The 21,522-nt window shown below is 42.5% G+C and overlaps 3 non-coding genes across 3 annotated transcripts; 1 reads left to right on the forward strand and 2 right to left on the reverse strand.

The window, feature by feature from the left end:
- Positions 1–8,838: 8,838 nt before the first annotated feature.
- Positions 8,839–8,921, forward strand: trnal-cag (transfer RNA leucine (anticodon CAG)). The gene has a single exon. It is a non-coding gene; the product is annotated as a tRNA-Leu (tRNA).
- A 3,469-nt stretch (positions 8,922–12,390) lies between these two features.
- On the reverse strand, positions 12,391–12,463 carry trnar-acg (transfer RNA arginine (anticodon ACG)). Its single transcript has one exon. It is a non-coding gene; the product is annotated as a tRNA-Arg (tRNA).
- Positions 12,464–14,679: 2,216 nt separating this feature from the next.
- trnan-guu (transfer RNA asparagine (anticodon GUU)) lies at positions 14,680–14,753 on the reverse strand. The gene has a single exon. It is a non-coding gene; the product is annotated as a tRNA-Asn (tRNA).
- Between the last annotated feature and the right edge of the window lie 6,769 nt (positions 14,754–21,522).

The following is a 21,522-nucleotide window of genomic DNA, read 5'->3' on the forward strand; positions in this document are numbered from 1 at the left end:
GTTAGCCTTATCTTGAGTTCATTAGCAATTCTTCCGACATCACTGTCGCAATATTTTGAGGTTCGTAGCAACTTTTACTACATTACTGTCGCATTATTTTGAGGTTTGTAGCAACACTTACGACATGACTGTCAGCATCACTTTGAGGTTATTCGAAAGTTTCACTCCATTACTTTTAGCATCATTTTGAGTTCATTAGCAATTCTTACGACATCACTGTCGCATCATTTTGAGATCATTAGCAATTCTTCCGACATCACTGTCGCATTATTTTGAGGTTCGTAGCAACTCTTAGTACAAGACTGTCAGCATCACTTTGAGGTTATTCAAAACGTTCTCTCCATTACTGTTAGCATCATTTTGAGTTCATGAGCAATTCTTTCTAAATCACTGTCACATCATTTTGAGATCTTTAGCAATTCTTCCGTCATCACTGTCGCATTATTTTGAGGTTCGTAGCAACTCTTACTACATGACTGTCACCATCAATTTGAGGTTATTCGAAACACTTATTTCATTACTGTAAGCATCACTGAGTTGATTAGCAACTATCACTACATTACTGTTAGCATCATTTTAAGTTCATTAGCAATTCTTCCGACATCACTGTCGCAATATTTTAAGGTTCGTAGCAACTTTTACTACATTACTGTCGCATTATGTTGAGGTTCGTAGCAACTCTTACGACATGACTGTCAGCATCACTTTGAGGTTCTTCGAAACACTTACTACATTACTGTAAGCATTACTGACTTGATTAGCAACTATCACTACATCACTGTTAGCATCATTTTGAGTTCATTAGCAATTCTTCCGGCATCACTGTCGCAATATTTTGAGGTTTGTAGCAACTTTTACTACATTACTGTCGCATTATTTTGAGGTTCGTAGCAACTCTTAGTACAAGACTGTCAGCATCACTTTGAGGTTATTCGAAACGTTCACTCCATTACCGTTAGCATCATTTTGAGTTTATGAGCAATTCTTTCTAAATAACTGTCGCATCATTTTGATGTCATTAGCAATTCTTCCGACATCACTGTTGCATTATTTTTAGGTTCGTAGCAACTCTTACTACATCACTGTCGCAATATTTTGAGGTTCGTAGCAACTCTTAGTACATGACTGTCAGCATCACTTTGAGGTTATTCGAAAGTTTCACTCCATTACTGTTAGCATCATTTTGAGTTCATTAGCAATTCTTCTGACATTACTGTCGCATTATTTTGAGGTTCGTAGCAACTCTTACTACATTACTGTCAGCATCACTTTGAGTTTATTAGCAACTATCACTACATTACTGTTAGCATCATTTTGAGTTTATGAGCAATTCTCACGACATCACTGTAGCATTGAAATGAGTTCATTGGCAACTCTTACTAAATTACTGTCAGCATCACTTTGAGGTTGTTCGAAACTCTTACTACATTACTGTAAGCATCACTGAGTTTCTTAGCAACTATCACTACATTACTGTTAGCATCATCTTGAGTTCATTTGCAATTCTTCCGACATCACTGTCGCAATATTTTGAGGTTCGTAGCAACTTTTACTACATTACTGTTGCATTATTTTGAGGTTCGTAGCAACTTTTACTACATTACTGTTGCATTATTTTGAGGTTCGTAGCAACACTTACTACATGACTGTCAGCATCACTTTGAGGTTATTCGAAAGTTTCAATCCATTACTTTTGGCATCATCTTGAGTTCATTAGCAATTCTTACTACATCACTGTCGCATCATTTTGAGATCATTAGCAATTCTTCTGACATCACTGTTGCATTATTTTGATGTTCGTAGCAACTTTTACTACATGACTGTCAGCATCACTTTGAGGTTATTCAAAAGTTTCACTCCATTACTGTTAGCATCATCTTGTGTTCATTAGCAATTCTTCCGACATCACTGTCGCAATATTTTGAGGTTCGTAGCAACTCTTACTACATTATTGTTGCATTATTTTAAGGTTCGTTGCAACTCTTACTACATTACTGTCAGCATCACTTTGAGTTTATTTGCAACTATCACTACATTACTGTTAGCATCATTTTGAGTTGTTGAGCAATTCTCACGACATCACTGTAGCATTAAATTGAGTTCATTAGCAACTCTTACTACATGACTGTCAGCATCACTTTGAGGTTATTCGAAACGTTCACTCCATTACTGTGAGCATCATTTTAAGTTCATGAGCAATTCTTTCTGAATCACTGTCGCATCATTTTGAGATCTTTAGCAATTCTTCTCACATCACTGTCGCAATATTTTCAGGTTCGTAGCGACTTTTACTACATTACTGTCGCATTATTTTGAGGTTCGTAGCAACTCTTGCTACATGACTGTCAGCATCACTTTGAGGTTGTTCGAAACTCTTACTACATTACTTTAAGCATCAATGAGTTTCTTAGCAACTATCACTACATTACTGTTAGCATCATCTTGAGTTCATTAGCAATTCTTACTACATCACTGTCGCATCATTTTGAGATCATTAGCAATTCTTCCGACATCACTGTCGCAATATTTTGAGTTCATTAGCATTTCTTCCGACATCACTGTCGCAATATTTTGAGGTTCGTAACAACTCTTCCTACATTCATGTCAGCATCACTTTGAGTTTATTAGCAACTATCACTACATTACTGTTAGCATCATTTTGAGTTCATGAGCAAGTCTCACGACATCACTGTAGCATTGAATTGAGTTCATTACCAATTCAAAGTAGCAACTCTTAGTACATGACTTTCAGCATCACTTTGAGTTTATTAGAAACTTTCACTCCATTACTGTTAGCATCATTTTGAGTTCATTTGCAATTCTTACTAAATCACTGTCGCATCATTTTGAGTTGTTGAGCAATTCTCACGACATCACTGTAGCATTAAATTGAGTTCATTCGCAACTCTTACTAAATGACTGTCAGCATCACTTTGAGGTTGTTCGAATCTCTTACTACATTACTGTAAGCATCACTGAGTTTCTTAGCAACTATCACTACATTACTGTTAGCATCATCTTGAGTTCATTAGCAATTCTTACTACATCACTGTCGCATCATTTTGAGATCATTAGCAATTCTTCCGACATCACTGTCGCATTATTTTGAGGTTCGTAGCAACTCTTACTACATGACTGTCAGCATCACTTTGAGGTTATTCGAAAGTTTCACTCCATTACTGTTAGCATCATTTTGAGTTCATTAGCAATTCTGACTACATCACTGTCGCATCGTTTTGAGATCATTAGCAATTCTTCCGACATCACTGTCGCAATATTTTGAGGTTCGTAGCAACTTTTACTACATTACTGTCGCATTATTTTGAGGTTCGTAGCAACACTTACTGCATGACTGTCAGCATCACTTTGAGGTTATTCGAAAGTTTCACTCCATTACTGTTAACATCATGTTGTGTTCATTAGCAATTCTTCCGACATCACTGTCGCAATATTTTGAAGTTCGTAGCAACTCTTACTACATTATTGTTGCATTATTTTAAGGTTCGTAGCAACTCTTACTACATTACTGTCAGCATCACTTTGAGTTTATTAGCAACTATCACTACATTACTGTTAGCATCATTTTGAGTTGTTGAGCAATTCTCACGACATCACTGTAGCATTAAATTGAGTTCATTAGCAACTCTTACTACATGACTGTCAGCATCACTTTTAGGTTGTTCGAAACTCTTACTACATTACTTTAAGCATCACTGAGTTTCTTAGCAACTATCACTACATTACTGTTAGCATCATCTTGAGTTCATTAGCAATTCTTACTACATCACTGTCACATCATTTTGAGATCATTAGCAGTTCTTCCGACATCACTGTCGCATTATTTTGAGGTTCGTAGCAACACTTACTACATGACTGTCAGCATCACTTTGAGGTTATTCGAAAGTTTCACTCCATTACTGTTAGCATCATCTTGAGTTCATTAGCAATTCTTCCGACATCACTGTCGCATTATATTGAGGTTCGTAGCAACTCTTACTACATGACTGTCACATTATTTTGAGGTTCGTAGCAACACTTACTACATGACTGTCAGCATCACTCTGAGGTTATTCGAAAGTTTCACTCCATTACTGTTAGCATCATCTTGAGTTCATTAGCAATTCTTCCGACATCACTGTCGCATTATATTGAGGTTCGAAGCAACTCTTACTACATGACAGTCGCATTATTTTGAGGTTCGTAGCAACACTTACTACATGACTGTCAGCATCACTTTGAGGTTATTCGAAAGTTTCACTCCATTACTGTTAGCATCATCTTGAGTTCATTAGCAATTCTTCCGACATCACTGTCGCATTATATAGAGGTTCGTAGCAACTCTTACTACATGACTGTCAGCATCACTTTGAGGTTATTCGAAACTCTTACTACATTACTGTAAGCATCACTGACTTGATTAGCAACTATCACTACATTACTGTTGCATCATTTTGAGTTCATTAGCATTTCTTCCGACATCACTGTCGCAATATTTTGAGGTTCGTAGCAACTTTTACTACATGACTGTCACATTATTTTGAGGTTCGTAGCAACTCTTACTACATGACTGTCAGAATCACTCCGAGGTTATTCGAAAGTTTCACTCCATTACTGTTAGCATCATTTTGAGATCATTAGCAATTCTTCCGACATCACTGTCGCAATATTTTGAGGTTCGTAGCAACTCTTACTACATTATTGTCAGCATCACTTTGAGTTTATTAGCCACTATCACTACATTACTGTTAGCATAATTTTGAGTAATTGAGCAATTCTCACGACATCACTGTAGCATTAAATTGAGTTCATTAGCAACTCTTACTAAATGACTGTCAGCATCACTTTGAGGTTGTTCGAAACTCTTACTACATTACTGTAAGCATCACTGAGTTTCTTAGCAACTATCACTACATTACTGTTAGCATCATCTTGAGTTCATTAGCAATTCTTCCGACATCACTGACGCATTATTTTGAGGATCATAGCAACTCTTACTACATTACTGTCAGCATCACTTTGAGTTTATTAGCAACTTTCACTCCATTAATGTTAGCATCATTTTGAGTTCATTAGCAATTCTTACGACATCACTGTCCCATCAGTTTGAGATCATTACCAATTCTTCTGACATCACTGTCGCATTATTTTGAGGTTCATAGCAACTCCTACTACATGACTTTCAGCATCACTTTGAGGTTGTTCGAAACTCTTCGTACATTACTGTAAGCATCACTGAATTTATTAGCAACTATCACTACATTACTGTTAGCATCATTTTGAGGTTAGAAGCAACTGTCACTACATGAGTGTCAGCATCACTTTGAGGTTGTTCGAAACACTGACTACATTACTGTAAGCATCACTGAGTTAATTAGCAACTATCACTACATTACTGTTAGCATCATTTTGAGTTCATTAGCAATTCTTCCGACATCACTGTCGCAATATTTTGAGGTTCGTAGCAACTTTTACTACATTACTGTCGCATTATTTTGAGGTTCGTAGCAACACTTAATACATGACAGTCAGCATCACTTTGAGGTTGTTCGAAACACTTACTACATTACTGTAAGCATCACTGACTTGATTAGCAACTATCACTACATTTCTGTTAGCATCATTTTGAGTTCATTAGCAAATCTTCTGACATCACTGTCGCAATATTTTGAGTTTCGCAGCAACTCTTACTACATGACTGTTAGCATCACTTTGAGGTTATTCGAAACTTTCACTCCATTACTTTTAGCATCATTTTGAGTTCATTAGCAATTCTTACTACATCACTGTCGCATCATTTTCAGATCATTAGCAACTCTACTCACATCACTGTCACATTATTTTTAGGTTTGTAGCAACTCTTTCTACATTATTGTTGCATTATTTTAAGGTTCGTAGCAACTGTCACTACATTACTGTTAGCATCATTTTGAGTTTTTTAGCACTTCTTACTAAATCACTGTCGCATCATTTTGAGATCTTTAGCAATTCTTCTGACATCACTGTCGCATTATTTTGAGGTTCGTAGCATCTCTTACTACATGACTGTCACCATCCCTTTGAGGTTATTCGAAACACTTACTACATTACTGTTAGCATCATTATAAGTTCATTAGCAATTCTTCCGACATCACTGTCGCAATATTTTGAGGTTCGTAGCAACTTTTACTACATTACTGTCGCATTATATTGAGTTTCGTAGCAAGTCTTACTACATTATTGTTGCATTATTTTAAGGTTCGTAGCAACTCTTACTACATTACTGTCAGCATCACTGAGTTTCTTAGCAACTATCACTACATTACTGTTAGCATCATCTTGAGTTCATTAGCAGTTCTTCTGACATCACTGTCGCAATATTTTTAGGTTCCTAGCAACTTTTATTACATTACTGTCGCATTATTTTGAGGTTCGTAGCAACTCTTAGTACATGACTGTCAGCATCACTTTGAGGTTATTCGAAACGTTCACTCCATTACTGTTAGCATCATTTTGAGTTCATTAGCAATTCTTCCTAAATCACTGTCACATCATTTTGAGGTTCGTAGCAACTCTTACTACATGACTGTCAGCATCACTTTGAGGTTATTCGAAACACGTACTGCATTACTGTAAGCATCACCGATTTGATTAGCAACTTTAAGTACATCACTGTTAGCGTCATTTTGACTTCATTAGCAATTCTTACTACATCACTGTCGCATCATTTTGAGATCATTAGCAATTCTTCCGACATCACTGTCGCATTATTTTGAGGTTCGTAGCAACTCTTACTACATTACTGTCAGCATCACTTTGAGTTTATTAGCAACTATCACTACATTAATGTTAGCATCATTTTGAGTTCATTAGCAATTCTTCCGACATCACTGTAGCATTATTTTGAGGTTTTGAGGTACCTTTGTTTGTAACCGATCTGCTGACCAGCGAGACGCCACCACGCACGGCTGTCGGCTCCGTAAAGGAGGGAGAGGAATCGGAAAGGACGGAGAAGGGTCGGACCAGGTCTATTTCTAGGTGACCACTCACTATCGTCGGCCACACTGCCCCTCATGGTGGGGAGTGTAGCGCTATCCTGCCACAGTACATTTGTTTCATTCTTTTGCTCTTGCACTTTAATTAAAATGGACTTGACTTGAGAATGTTTTGTTTCAAAATATAGATGAATTCCCAGATTTATAGGTAGCATGAGTATGAAGTTGCACTTGCACCAGGTGGGAAAATGTCCTCTGCATTTGACTCTAACTATGTAGGAGCAGTGGTAGCAGTGTCAGCCTGGGGGCTTGGTCAAGATCAATGACAGGAGTAGCAGACAGGTAATATCCATAGCATGCTTGTTGTTTTAGAGGAGTAAGGGTACACTGTTGGTCTCTCACCTGATGCGCTGTCATCAGCACAAATGATCTGTTCCTAAACATCAAAATCTACCATCCCCCCTGATTGTTTTTTACAACTGGAGTACTGGTTAACACTTTAGAAAGCCTTCATTCAGAGCTGTGAAGAACCTTGAACCTGATATCCCAGACATCAAAGTGGGCCACTAACTGGCCAGATGAAGCTATGCTAGGCTGCTGTACTCTGAAGAGCTAAAGTAGCAGCTTCTGAGAGGGATGCTAACCTGGATGTGTTCATCTCCTACTTTAATATGGCCCTTCAAATAAGAGCCCTGTGTCTCTGTCTCAAAGTTTTCAACCGTATTTGTTTGTTAAATTAAAACCAGACGACCACTGTGGTCCTTTTTACACGGTAAGTAAAGCACAGATGCCCTGGTGGACCTGTTGGCACCCTGGACTTTGAATCCAGTGACCTGAGTCCAAGTCTCAGTTCCAGCAGGTTTCCTGCAGCCTTCAGCAGAGCTGCCATGTTTCTCTGTAGAGAACTAAGTGATGCTCTCAGCAGGTTGAGGGCACCACCAACAAGTGAGGTATGAACCTCTGACTTCCTTCTTGTCAAACAGGAAACTCCTAATACCTCATTTGAGTAAAGTACTTCATATTCCTGACATCCAAGTAGTAGTGAAGTGGAGGAAGAAGGGAGGAGATCTCCAACAGGATCCTTCTTTTCTCTGTCCTCCTTGATCTCATGGATCACCCCAGTCGAGGGGAGACCCAAGCTCCCGGATGGATCTGGCACTCAGGAACTGCTGAGTTTTCCAGTGGACTTTGTTCCATCCATGGTTCAGGAACAGGACTCCTCCTGGTTAACCTGGTATCTTTCCACCCAACTGTGGGTTCTTGGAGAATTTTTCATGTCGTGTCAAGAAATCAGGCTGGTGGGTTTTTCAATGAGAGAAATTCTGGTAACTTAATTAAGTGGCATATTTGTTGAAGCAGTAATTAACTGATAAATTAAGGAAGGCCTGGCCAGTCTTTGATCCCAGGTCATACGATGTCGTTAGAAAGTCCTGAATAAATCTGGAGTTCCATGATTTCCTTGTGGTTCATGATCCTTTTGCCAATGTAGTCTGGAACAAGAGCAAGATGAACCTCCAAATAGCAACAGGTTGATTGCAGGTGATGTCAAGTGGTATTTAGAGGATCCTCCACCTTGTGTTTGGTTCCATGGTGGAATGGTGAGCCCTCTGGACTCTGGATCCAGTGATCCCAGTTCAAGTCTCAGAATGACCTTCCTGTCTGGAATGTGTCCCATGTAACAAACTGATCAAGAGATGTTACGTGGTTCAAATGTTCTGGTTCATTTCTTACTGCCATGAACACAGACTGTGTGTTTAATGTTAACAATAAATGTAACAACTAAGGAGCCAGTAGCTCCTGTGGAAAAAATTCTACTTTGTCAGTGAATGAATTCATTTGATATTGAAGTCTGCAACTTTCAGTGTCTGTCAGGATGGCCGAGCGGTCTAAGGCGCTGCGTTCAGGTCGCAGTCTCTCCTGGAGGCGTGGGTTCGAATCCCACTTCTGACAAAGGACATTTTCTCCACATTCCTATGCATCCACAATGGTACATTCCAAACCCAGTTGAAGCTGCTCTCCACTGATGGGAGTGAGTGGTTGAACTGGCAGCAGAGGAGGCAAAGGAGCTTCCCTGTGACGGTCCAACATCGCCTGGTTTCCTCCAACATGGAGCAGCCACCAAACTCTAACTTCAATGTTGGATCAAAGTCTGCTGAAGAAATGTGTTTTCTTTCAATTCACATTTTGTCCATTAACTTCATAATCAGAGTCTCCATTTCATCACATGACTAAAGTCTGGGTTCTGTATTGGTGGTAAAATATCCTTCAATGCCCCTCACTAGTTTGCACACAGAAAAGCATATTTTACTGGTTTCAGATCTCTTAGCTTGTTCTCTCTCTTAAAGCAGCTGAGGCAGCTTTCATTGTGTGATTCATTTTAAAATATCAATATGGAACAGAACCATTGGAATCAGATGTCAGGACATTTGAAGGAATGTCAATCTCCTGTTGAAATGTTGCAGTGTGCAGCTGAGGCTCTCTGGCAGTGGCACAAGGAACCACAATGGCAGAACCTGGACCCTCCTGGAGGAGAACCACAGGTGAGGGCCTTCTTGGCTCCAGATTGATGGAAATCAAGTGTCTGAGGCTGTTAGCAGCCATGAAGTTGATCTGGTTGGCACTGGTATTTGTTCTTGCTGCAGCTCAGGAGTGATTCAGGAGAAGAGTTTCAGAGCAGCCAAGGTTGGGGACTGGAATTTTAGAATTTCCCCTGGAACCAAACAACCTTGGAGGGTAAAACCTCCAATCCTAGCCAATCAGATGCAGCAGAAGAAGAAGCTGACATCTACCCTGACAGTCAGAGCATCAAGTCAAGGAAACATCACCATCTTGTAGTTCCAAACCTTCACCTGTCAGATTCAGCTACTTCTTATTGTAAACAACAAAAACAGAGTAAAAGTCTCTGGCAACATATTTGTTTCCTGTAGGGTTTCTTCATGTATGTGTGGTGTACCTGCTCTCCCAGAGGACTGCCATCTTTGTTCTGTGGGCTGACATGTTTTAGTGTCAGCACAGGTCATAGCGCTGAGACTGAACTCTCATTCTCCTCCAAGTAGTATTTCCACCTCACACTCCTGCAGATATTCAAGTGAACAGGGAACACAAATTTATGCTCAACTTCTCCTGTGTATTCATCCACAGTCACTAAACAACAACCAAACCAAACAAAAGGGGTTTGCTAGCATGGCGATCAGCTGTAGTTCACCATCTTATCCAGGTCACATGACTCAGGAGTGGCGTGGCCGTCTGGCAAACAAAGGGTGGCTGGTTTGATCCTCACTTTCTCCAGTGACCATGTCAAAGTGTCCTTGAGTGAGATACTGAACCCCTAAATACTTCTGATGAGTAGGTTGGCTCCTTGCATGGCAGCCTTCAGCATCAGTGTGTGAATGAGAGGACATTGTTCAGCTCCTTGAGTGCTGCTGAGGTAGAAAGGCTCTGTACAAACTGAGTCCTTTTACCATTTCTTTCCTGCTTCTAGCGGTGCTGTCGTCACTTCCTGTGACCGTGGAGGAAAGGGGTCCCCCTTCAGAATAAGTTTGATATCATTGTTACTTCCTCTTCAACATGCCTTTAGCAGACCAACTCAGAGAACAGCTCAGTGAGGTAGTGTGGCCGAGCGGTCTAAGGGGCTGGATTAAGGCTCCAGTCTCTGAGGAGGTGTGGGTTCAAATCCCACCACTGCCATCATGTCCCAGGTCACTGGAGAGGTGTGGCAGGTCTCTTACTGCCTCTCTCGTCCACTGAGGTCTTCAAACCTGTGACCAAAAGAAGAACCCTCCTCTGAGTCCACAGACCTGAGCATCGCTGCTCTGACTACCAGGTTACCTCCTGGTTATCAGGGTTACATCATGGGGAGGTAGTCAGTTGTTCCTTTGTTTTTTGACAGAGGCTTCATTGTGAATTAAATAATTTTAATTCTTTACTTGAAGTTTCACGCTGTTTCGACCGAAAAAGGCGAGTTCCTGGAGAAGATCTTCCAGGGGTCCAGGTTAAAGCGGTGCCCCAGCTGGCACCAGGCGCTGACCCAGGTCCTGCATGGGAGATACTGTCAGTTCTGTTCTGCCCTGCTCACAACCACAGGCTGGTGTTGAGGCCTGCAGCAACCAGGGCCCCAGTCACCAAGAGTATAAAGGCTGGTCATTGTGGCAGTGGGAGGAGTCAAAATGAAGACAGACCAATGTGAGCAGGACGTTCCTGGAGAAGTCAGAAGAACTTGACCATGTTTCCTACAGTACCCAGGAGGCCTGGTAGTTGTTGAAGGAAGCTCCAAAAGCAAAGAGCAGACAGCAGGATATCAAAAGATCCAGACACTAAAACTACAAGTAGAAACAAGAAGAAATACTAAAAGCTTTGGAAAGATACTACAAGGTTGGATATACATTATTATATACACTACTATTCTCATTGACTCCTAAAGAGGGACAGGAAACATTAGAATGTGGATCAGATCAGCTGATTTCAGTGTTGAGTCCATCCCTCCATCCACTTTCTATTCTTATCCTTTAAGGGTCATGGGGGGGGGGGGCGATCCCAGGTGACATTGTTCAAGAGGCAGGGTTCACCCTGGACAGGTCAGAATTCCTGATGATGTCATCAGGGCTTTGACAGTAACTAGAATTCTGTCTTTGATCTCAGGAGGACATGAAAGAAACACAACTGAGGAAAGTAGAAGAGAACATTCAGCTTCATTAGAAACACTTGAACTGTTGAACAGTAGAATTTGTTTGAAACAGTTTACAACACTGAGTGACAGGATTGAAGAGGGAAGGTTTTTCTACTTTAAATTTAATTCTAACTTTAAACTGGAGATGAACATTTTTAGTCGTTCATATTCTAACATACAGAGGAAGTCATGACATTCCCTTTTTTAAAAAAGAAAAAACATGTGAAGCTCCTCCCCCCAGCTCCAGATGGACAGACAGACATGAGAGAGGCCAGGAAGCAAAGAAGTGTTGTGCTCCTCTCCAGTGCTCTGGTGTTGTTGTGTTCTTCTCAGCTCCATCATGAAGACCTGCTGGCACTGGGCGCTGGTGGAAGTTTGCAGCTCTCACTGGAAAGTCCTGAGGCTCCTCCCACTCTGAAGCAGGCAGTTGCTCCCAGCCAGCCCACACTTTCACTCTCTGGTGTAGGAGTGAAGAACAAAATCAGAATCAAGAACCATCACTCTTTCATTGGGGCTCCTTTCTCCTTGTTCTGATCCAGAAATTCAACAGCTTCTATCATTGATTGACAGGAAATGTTGATGACACACTGGGATTTTTGTTCTCCTGCTGTCACTGTCAAGTGCAGCTGAACATGAGAGGTAGCAGGATCATTCATGTGTTCATGTTTCCAGCAGACAAGGAGGAAACCTGGGAGGACTTCAGTGACTCTGATCAGTGGTTCTCACTTCATCTTCTCAGTATGAAGTTCAAAGCGAGCTGGCCAGGAGTTGAACCTAGAATCTTCTGATCCGTAGTCAGACGCGTTATCCATTGCGCCACCAGCCCTGTGAAGAAGCTGCTATGTTCATGTGTGCTTGCTTTTACAGAAAAGCCCAACAAGGTGGTGGCATTTTCAGGGGACACAATGGTGCAGTGGTCAGCACTGTGGCCTCCCAGCAAGAAGGTTCAGCTCTCCTCCTATTTGGTTGCTAGGAACCTGAATCAGGCCTCAGTGGAGCGGTGCTGCTGAGGCTGAGTGAGGCTGAGTGAGGGACTGAGCAGGAGCCAGCAGGTCCAAGCAGGTTCAGGCAAACTCCCCTCGGTCCACCAACATCAAAGCAGAGGAACAGAGTTCATCTAACAAAATGGATTCATATCATCTCCTCTTGGAATGTTCTGGAACTACAAGTACACTTAAAATGGCTGACTTATGACAACAGAAGGAACTTTGAAGTAGATTTGATTCATTTAAGTCAGTGACAGTCATTTTTTCAAGAACTTAGTTCAGGTAACTTGATTGTTTTACTAAGATGAGCTTTAATGTTATACCATTGAAACAAGACCTTCATGTATTTATGATGACATCACCAATAGGAGCCTTCAGTCTGTCAGGGGGTAGAGTTCAGTCACCACCAATGACATCAGAGTCAGAGTTAGAGATCAAAGACAGATATTAAAGTCTCACATTAAACTCTCTTATTAAAAAAATTAAAGTGTTATATCTTTGAAAATATACTGCAATACATGAAATATTATATTTCCATGGATGGTAACCTCGTTCTTATATTCTTTAATATACTGCAATAGTAATGGACCCTCTATGACACTGTAGTGATGAATCTATCAAGGAGTAAAAATGATTATAATCAGAGAATTTTGAAGTCAAGTTTGAGATCAGTTTGATCCTCTCTCTCTCTCTCTGTCTCTCTCTCTCTCTCTCTCCCTCTGTCTCTCTCTCCCCCCTCTCTCTCCCTGTCTCCCCCCCTCTCTCCCTCTCTCTGTCTCCCCCCTCTCTCCCCCTCTCTCTGTCTACCCCCCTCTCCCTCTCTCTCTCTGTCTCCCCCCTCCCTCTATCTCTCTCTCTCCCTCTCTCTCTCTCTCTCTCTGTCTCCCCCCCCCTCTCTCTCTCTCTCAGGAGCTTTTAAATGAATATTTTAATAAAACAGAACAGGAGACTGAAGAGTGATCACTCAAACCCACAGGCTGAATGGGACATCTCTTAAAAACATTGAACCACTGAGTAAAACCATAGAAGCGCTCCTGTCTAGTCGGTGCTAACAAGTTAGCTGTTGAGTGAGTCCAGCTGTGCTGTCTAGGAATCCTGGTCAAAAGCCTCCACTCATCAAACAGCTGGTGTGTTGGTGGATCTGTGGATCCTGCTGGAAGAAGCAGGGTGGAGCTCTGAATGGTTCCTGTCTCAAAGAGCTTCTCTGTGCAGCTCCCATCAGCTCCTAAAAACAGGAAACCAGCAGATTCACTGTTGAACGGTGGCATTAAAATGTCTCAAAAGCTGTCCTGTCCACCATTTGTTGGTGCAAAGACATTTAAAAACACCAGTTGAACATTTTCCAAAGTTGCTCTCACCTTCTTTCAAACACCTGGAATGATTTCCTCCAAACCAAAAGAAACTGGTGAAAAAAACAACAACAAAAACTCCTGGAGAATCAAACTCCACCCTCTGCTCCAACTGGACTTGGGACTTCAAATGACCTCCATTAAAAGCCTGCCTGCATCCCCATTCACTGACTGTTGTGCTGTGGGTCTCCTGGACAAACATGGCAGGATCCTCTTGATCTCCAGGAGTTTAAAAGAGCAGCTCTTTTAAAATGGGTTCTGGCTCCGTTCAGGTTTAGAGAGCTGAGACTAAAATCACACATGAATAAAAGAGGGAACCCAACAAAACAAGTCAGCATGAAAGAGGAGCAGATTTTAAAACTCCTCATCATTTCCACCTCCAGGAGTGAAGCCTCCCAGGACCCAAGAGGCTCCAGCTGGCAGAGCTCTCACTGGTTTCTCCACCACCTCGCTAACCTGAGCTGGAGCATCTGAGAACCAAACAGTGACCCCCTTCACTCCAGAGCCGACTCCACAAACTCTGAGCCCCCACTTTACCCACAGCCAGCAGGACTCCTCAACAGTGCATGACACACGACGACTAAATTTAACACTGAAGCGTCTCATCCAGAGATCTGTCACATGAGTCTGCTGTGGAGGGTCAGTCTGTCTGTCCACATTCAGATCATTAACACAGCGACTCCTAAGCACCAGTAGAGCCTGTTCATCGTCCCTGGGTGGGCTCGAACCACCAGCCTCTCGATTAACAGCCGAGCGCGCTGACCGATTGCGCCACAGAGACTCTGAGTCTCCTGCTTTTCATGAAGAGTTTTCAGGCTAAATTCAGTGTGTGAGGTCCACACTGCACATTTGAGGGATCATGAAGGACAGAGGAGAGTCTGACTGTCATGGTGAAAGCCTTCAGCACTAGAACTGAAACAGCCCCACCATCTTAACCCCCCCCAGACCAAACAGGCTTCATCAGAAACAGACCCCCCTCCTAGAACATCCAGAGATCATCAGTCTGATTAATAGAACATGACAAACAATCAAGAACATGTTATTGTTTGATCAGAAGCTGAAACAATGTTTCTATGTTTGTCTGTTCTGGTCTGAATGAAAGAGGAGGTTTTCTTGGTCATGTGACGTGGGTGAGAGTTCAACTAGAACTTCCTGATTCAACAGGATTTTAGTTTGTTGGGATTTTGTCAAAGACACCAACCAAACCTCTGAGTGGTGCAGATGTCTGCTGCCTCCTCAGAGCAGACTGGAGCTCAGCCTCACTCACCTGTGGGAGCCCCAGCAGAGCCACGGTGTGATGGAGTTTCAGTTTAGGATCCAAGATGCTGGGTTTCATTGGTGTTTGTGTGTTTTTAGGCCTCCTGGCACCATCAATGGTAGAGCAGAGTGGTGCAGAGGAAGCGTGCTGGGCCCATAACCCAGAGGTCGATGGATCGAAACCATCCTCTGCTAAAAGAAGAAAAATAAAATGAACCAGTGTCTTTAGAAATGTGTGTCTGTTAAAAAGAGGTTCATAAGGATTTTGTCTTCCTCCACAATCACCAACCATTGTGAGAGTTAACAACAGTCCACTTTCTGACTGAAGCAAAAGTAGACTTCAAAAGGTTTTTCTGATTCAACATAGCAGCTAAATTTCCATTTCCATTTCCTGAACAGGACAGGTTAAAAAAAAGGGAATGTCATGACTTCCTCTGTATGTTAGAATATGAACGACTAAAAATGTTCATGCCCAGTTTTAAGTTAGAATTAAACTGAAAACACAAAAACCTTCCCTCTTCAATCCTGTCACTCAGTGTTGTAAACTGTTTCTAACAAATTCTACTGTTCAACAGTTCAAGTGTTTCTAATGAAGCTGAATGTTCTCCTCTACTTTCCTCAATTGGGTTTCTTTCATGTCCTCCTGAGATCAAAGACAGAATTCTAGGTACAAATAAAGACACTATCAAAGCCCTGATGACATCATCATCAATTCTGTCTTTGATCTGTGTCTGTCCAGCCTGTCCTGAGTGGATCCAACAGTTTCCCATGGGTGACTCTGTCGTGGTCTCTCTCCTGCTGTCTCCAACTCTCAGAGTGCTTCTACTGGTTTCTCTCCATCGTCCCTGTTGCTAGGCAGAGCACTGGTGAGGACTGAGGCCAGTGATGTCATCACCTCCAGCTGAGACCTGCCAGGTGATCCTGCTTCATTCAACTCTGCTGCCTCTGCCACTGCCCTGACTGGTGAGGCTGACAGCAGGTTCTCTCTCATCTAAACTCTCTGTTTACAATGGAGGCTGAAATCCTTGTGATTGGTGGTTCAATCATCAGGTCTGTTGAACTCCCAGGTGCCATCACCTGCTGTCTTCCTGGTGCCAAAGTTGTGGACATTATTGAACGTCTCCAGGACTCATCGACCTCCACCCCTCCTGCAGGTTCTCCCTGTCTCTGTGGTGGTTCTCTCTGGTACTCCAGCTTCCTCCCAAAGTCCAAAGACATCAAGAGGGTAGTGGTTACCTGGACACTCTAAATGACTGTGAGTGTGAATGGTTGTCTGTCTGTGTGTGTTGGTCCTGGGATGGACTGGTGACCCATCAAGGGTGAACCCAGGGCTGGACTGGCCACCTGGCCGATGCACATCTTTGGGCCGGCCCATAACTGTCATAATTTGTTTTTCAAAAGTGTATAGTTTTTAATCGACCGTAACGGTATCGGAGACGCGAAACGCGGCCCATTGGTTGATTTTCTTGAAGGACATTGGGCTCGTCCAATGAAATCTCTCAGCTCTCTCTCTTTCTCTTAGTCAAGCCATGCTGTTGCAATGGAAGTGGAGGAGTCAGATCAGACAGTTGGAGACTATTTTAGTCACCCTTCTTCCACACAGAGGACTGATTTTTTAAAGTTTCATCCTCAACAAGATTCCATGAACCCTGTCGTCCAGAGGCTCTTCGTTAGAACGGACGGCACGACGTGGAAATGGCTGACTTATTGTGGTCAACGTCATGCTTTGTTTTGTTTTGTTTGCCCTGCTTTTAGCAAGCCCAGTGATCCAAGTGTCTTCATTAGAGGCCTGACAGACTGGAGGCATGTGCACCAAAGAGTAGAGGAGCATGAGAGAGGCATGGCACAGAGGCAGTGTGCTGAGGCCTATTTTTGAAACTGCTCCAGAGCAAGACTGGCCACCTCCTTGAGGGAAGACAGCTGACAGGACACCGTGAGCAGGTTAAGAAGCAGGGCTGGACTGGGACCAAAAAATGGCCCTGGCATTTCTCATCCCTGGCAGCCCTCCATGGTTATTTACACGATATGTGTAAGCACACGCCATACCAGAGGATGTATGCGCACATTTTGAAGTTTCAAAAATTAAAATAAAGTGCAGTATTCTACATGGAAGACAGTAACCATGTTAAAAGAGTGATACTCTTTCACTACTCAGAGACCTTCTTCTTCCACTACACGTTCCAACACCTGACGTCTCTTCTTCCCAGTCCAGCCCTGGAAGAACGCGTCGAGTTTTGGAAATTCGTCTGCTTTTCTTCTCGGGAGTCTCTCTTTTTCGGCTCCTCCTTTCTCCTTCCTCTTACTGGGCAACATTCTTCATGGCTTCTGACTGCAAGGCGGCCGCTGAGTGGTGGCACTACAACTGGATGGGTCTGTTTCTCATTTTAACACAAAAACAAACTAACCGCTGTTTCTGCGTTTTTACCAGAAATATATATTTTGAAATGCCTGCTCACACCGGCCCATCCGGCTACATCCACCAAACTTTACACACATAATATAATATAATAATATAATATAATACCCCTGAACACAAGCCCCAAAGCAGTAGTTGTTTTGTTTTTCTTCATAAAGGAGGTGCACAGTCATGACTACGATTTCTCTGGCAACAAACATGGAAGGGGCTTTGGGGTCTTGTGTTTCAGCTCTGTAACTTCTGGATGGCTGAAAATGTCAGAATCAGTCCTCTCACTGACATCAACCATTGGTGTGACTTTTGGTGGCTTCAGCTCAAATGAAACCAGGGAAGGGGGGCCAGACTTTGAGGAGCCCCTTAGGGTTAGTGGATGCCCCGGGACCGTGCTTGGGCCCCTTAGCACCTAGATGGCTGAAATTCCCAGCACATGCTACTCTGGGGCATCACACTATGTGTGTAAAGTTTGGTGGATGTAGCCCAAGTAGAAACACCAGAACCCAGATTTGATCCTCAATTCTGCTCCAAAAGGCTCTCGGAGTGCAGAAGTCCCAGACCCTGATTTTGCCCAGTTTCACAAGGGGATAGTTTTTTCTCTTTGAACCTAGGAAGTTGAAATTTGAGTGTGTTGTTCTGTTCTCGAAGGATCACATCTGTGCTGGTTTGACCCCCCTAAGTCCTTTCTGCTGTCCGTAAAGGGCGTGGCAAAGTCCAGTAAAGTCTTTAAATTAAGCATCATAACTGGTCAAAGTTGCTCCAAATGAGATGAGCTTTCTGGGAGGAGTTCACACCTCTGCCAGAAACCAATATTTAAAATTTTGAAGCCCCACCTCCTTCCTGAAGCTACTTCCTGTTTGGGAGGGGGTTCTAGAATTATTCCACCAGATTATGATTTCATAAAGTTTCAGGTCTGTATCCACTGGAGAGGCCAATGTGAGCAAAAGAGCAACAGGGTCAAAGGTCAACAGGCCTCATGTCTCAGCCAGGCCTCAAAGGGTTAAGTGAGCCTTTTGGAGCTCCTTTGAAAAAAGGCCTGACACCAATCTTGTTCAGGACCAACATGAAGAAGGATCTTTGGAACATTTTCACATCTTTAAGACCGCCTTGACTCCTTTTTATAGCAGGAGTCACTGAACAGCACAAAGCTGCTATTGCAGCCATCAGGCCTCATTTCTGATCAGTTATTATTGTTGAAACAAAGCTGAATATCAATTATTGATTTTTATTGTCATCATTGTGAACACCTGATGAGAGAAACACAATAAAAACATTTGAAAAGGAAGGATCAGAGTGTTGTTGTACTGCAATACTACAGTACAGCATCAGAGACACTCAGTTATTGATTGCCTGAATGATTGATTTACCCAGAAGAGGAACAGCTTTGTTGGAGCAGTAAAAATACACACATCAGAACGACGAAGTTACATTTGAAAAGAAACTACATGACATTACCAGCACAACATCTGAAGAACAGTTAGGATCAATTTAACTGGCCAGATAGTTAGGATTTCTTTAATGATATCCTTGATGAACCCAGACATCAGAGTGGTTTGTTCCCCTCAATCATAAATCTGTAAATACAGCGTGAAGTGATGGAACTAAAAGGCCACCTCTGAGTGCAGGAGTGAGCCTCTGTGACGGATGTGACGTCAGCAGACCGCCATGAGTTTGAGTCATTGTTTATATTCTTAATGCTGATTGGTCGATCTATAATGGTGACAAATGGACTTCGTAGGTAGAATAAACATCCAGAAATTAAATGAATTTGTAGATTGTCTTCTTAATCAAAAGATGAAGTATTAAAAATATTTGTTTTTTTTCCTCGGAGTGAGCGACAACTACCGGATTTTCTCACAGAAGAACGGGGCCGACTTCCACGGAAGCAGATGTTTGTAATTCCTGGGGCACTAAAATCCATTTCATATTATTCTTTATTGAACAGCGAATATTATGGAAATAAAATTGATATTTCTCGCCAGAAATGTCCTTAAAATGCTTTTTAAAAATCAAACCTATCTTGAAATGACGCTCGTCCATAATGGCGTCCTTAGCAACCAACATAGCAACAGTAGAAATGTGACACTGTAACGACTCTCTTCCGAGAGGTGAAAGATTCACCGTAATAACGAACAAACCAAAGATTAAACACAAGAACTGAGCAAAGATTATGAAAACAAAATGCATATTTCTCTCTAGAAATGTCATCAGAATGCTTTATTAAATCAAAACTATCTTGGAAGAAGGCACTTTCCTCCGAAAATGACAGGAGCGGCGGCCATGTTTTTGTTTTGAGAGGCCCGCATGAAAGAGTCACATGAGGGAAGGGGGTATGGGGTCATGGGGGGGGGGGGGGGGGGGCGATCCCAGGTGACATTGTTCAAGAGGCAGGGTTCACCCTGGACAGGTCACCAGTCCATCAGGAGAAATGAGGTGGTCGGTATCATGCAACCTAAACTAATACATTAGTCGGATCAAATTCAGATTAAAGCAAGAGTCTCCAGATCAAAGTCAGAATTCCTGATGATGTCATCAGGGCTTTGACAGTAGCTAGAATTCTGTCTTTGATCTCAGGAGGACATGAAAGAAACACAATTGAGGAAAGTAGAAGAGAGCTTGGCAGCATGATGGTGCAGTGGTGAGCACTGTGGCCTCACAGCAAGAAGGTTCTGGTTTGAGTCCAGGCTCGGGTGGGGAATCTTTCTGTGTAGAGCCTGTATGTTCTCCCCATGAATGCGTGGGTTCTCTCTGGTACTCCGGCTCCTTCCCACTGTCCAAAGACATGTAATTGGGGACGAGGCTGATTGGACACTCTAAATTGACCGTAGGTATGAATGTGAGTGTGAATGGTTGTTCGTCTCTGTATGCTGACCCTGTGATGGACTTGTGACCTGTCCAGGGTGAACCCCGCCTCTGGCCCGTAGATGCTGGGATAGGCTCCAGCCCCCCTCGACCATCAATGTAGGTCTTTTGTTAATTGCATGCCACATGAAATTATTGTTGGTCAGTTTTCTAGCAACTGTCTCACAGTGGCAAGACAAGAACACTTCTACTTTTGATGATGACAGTTTGTTCAACACTACACTTCATCCAGTACCATGTTGTCAAACACTGGAACCTCCACAGCACCTGAACAGGGACTTGAACCCTGGACCCTCAGATTAAGAGTCTGATGCTCTACCGTCTGAGCTCCTCAGGCTCTTTCTACAGCATTGAGACAGGAACAGAAACACCTGTGAAGGTCAAACTGATGCTTTCTTGACTTGTTCAGTCCTCCATGTTAAAGTCCACCATGCTTTTGATTGGCTCTGATTCTCTGTGGCAAAATCCAACAAGAGGCTCCAAAAATGTCCTGAATGTCACAAGAATGCACAGGACAAGATGTTAGTTTCCTTCATGTCTGCAGTTCCTCCACTGGAAAGTAAAGTCAATGCTGCTCCTCTGCTGAAACCTGGGATCGGACCAGGGACCTTTAGATCTTCAGTGTAAGGCTCTCCCAACTGAGCTGGTTCAGTTCTGAGTGAGGGCCCTGCTTCTCTCATTTATAATCTCTTCCACTCTCACTGGACCTTAGAGAGGATTGGAGCTTCTGAAGTCCTGACACATTGAACAGTTCTCCAGGACCATTTTTGATGAAGGTCTGGATCACACCAGCCTTTTTTGTTTGTCTTCTTGCACCACCGTGCCGCCCCTACTAGTCGTCTACATATCAGTGTTCTCAGTATTGCACGAACATTCACATCAGTATTGTGCTAATATTTTATTTCCTGGCTCTTCAATCCTCCTATTATGAAGTTGATTGCTTCAGCGACCAGGAGACGTTATCATTGGCAGCTAGTTTACTATTATTGCTGCTGCTGTTGTTGGTTGTGTGTCTGTCTTC

This window comes from Aulostomus chinensis, chromosome 1 (genome assembly GCF_037954235.1).
Source record: "Aulostomus chinensis isolate RoL2024-O1b breed Wild chromosome 1, RoL_Achi_v1.0, whole genome shotgun sequence".
Lineage (NCBI taxonomy): Eukaryota > Metazoa > Chordata > Actinopteri > Syngnathiformes > Aulostomidae > Aulostomus > Aulostomus chinensis.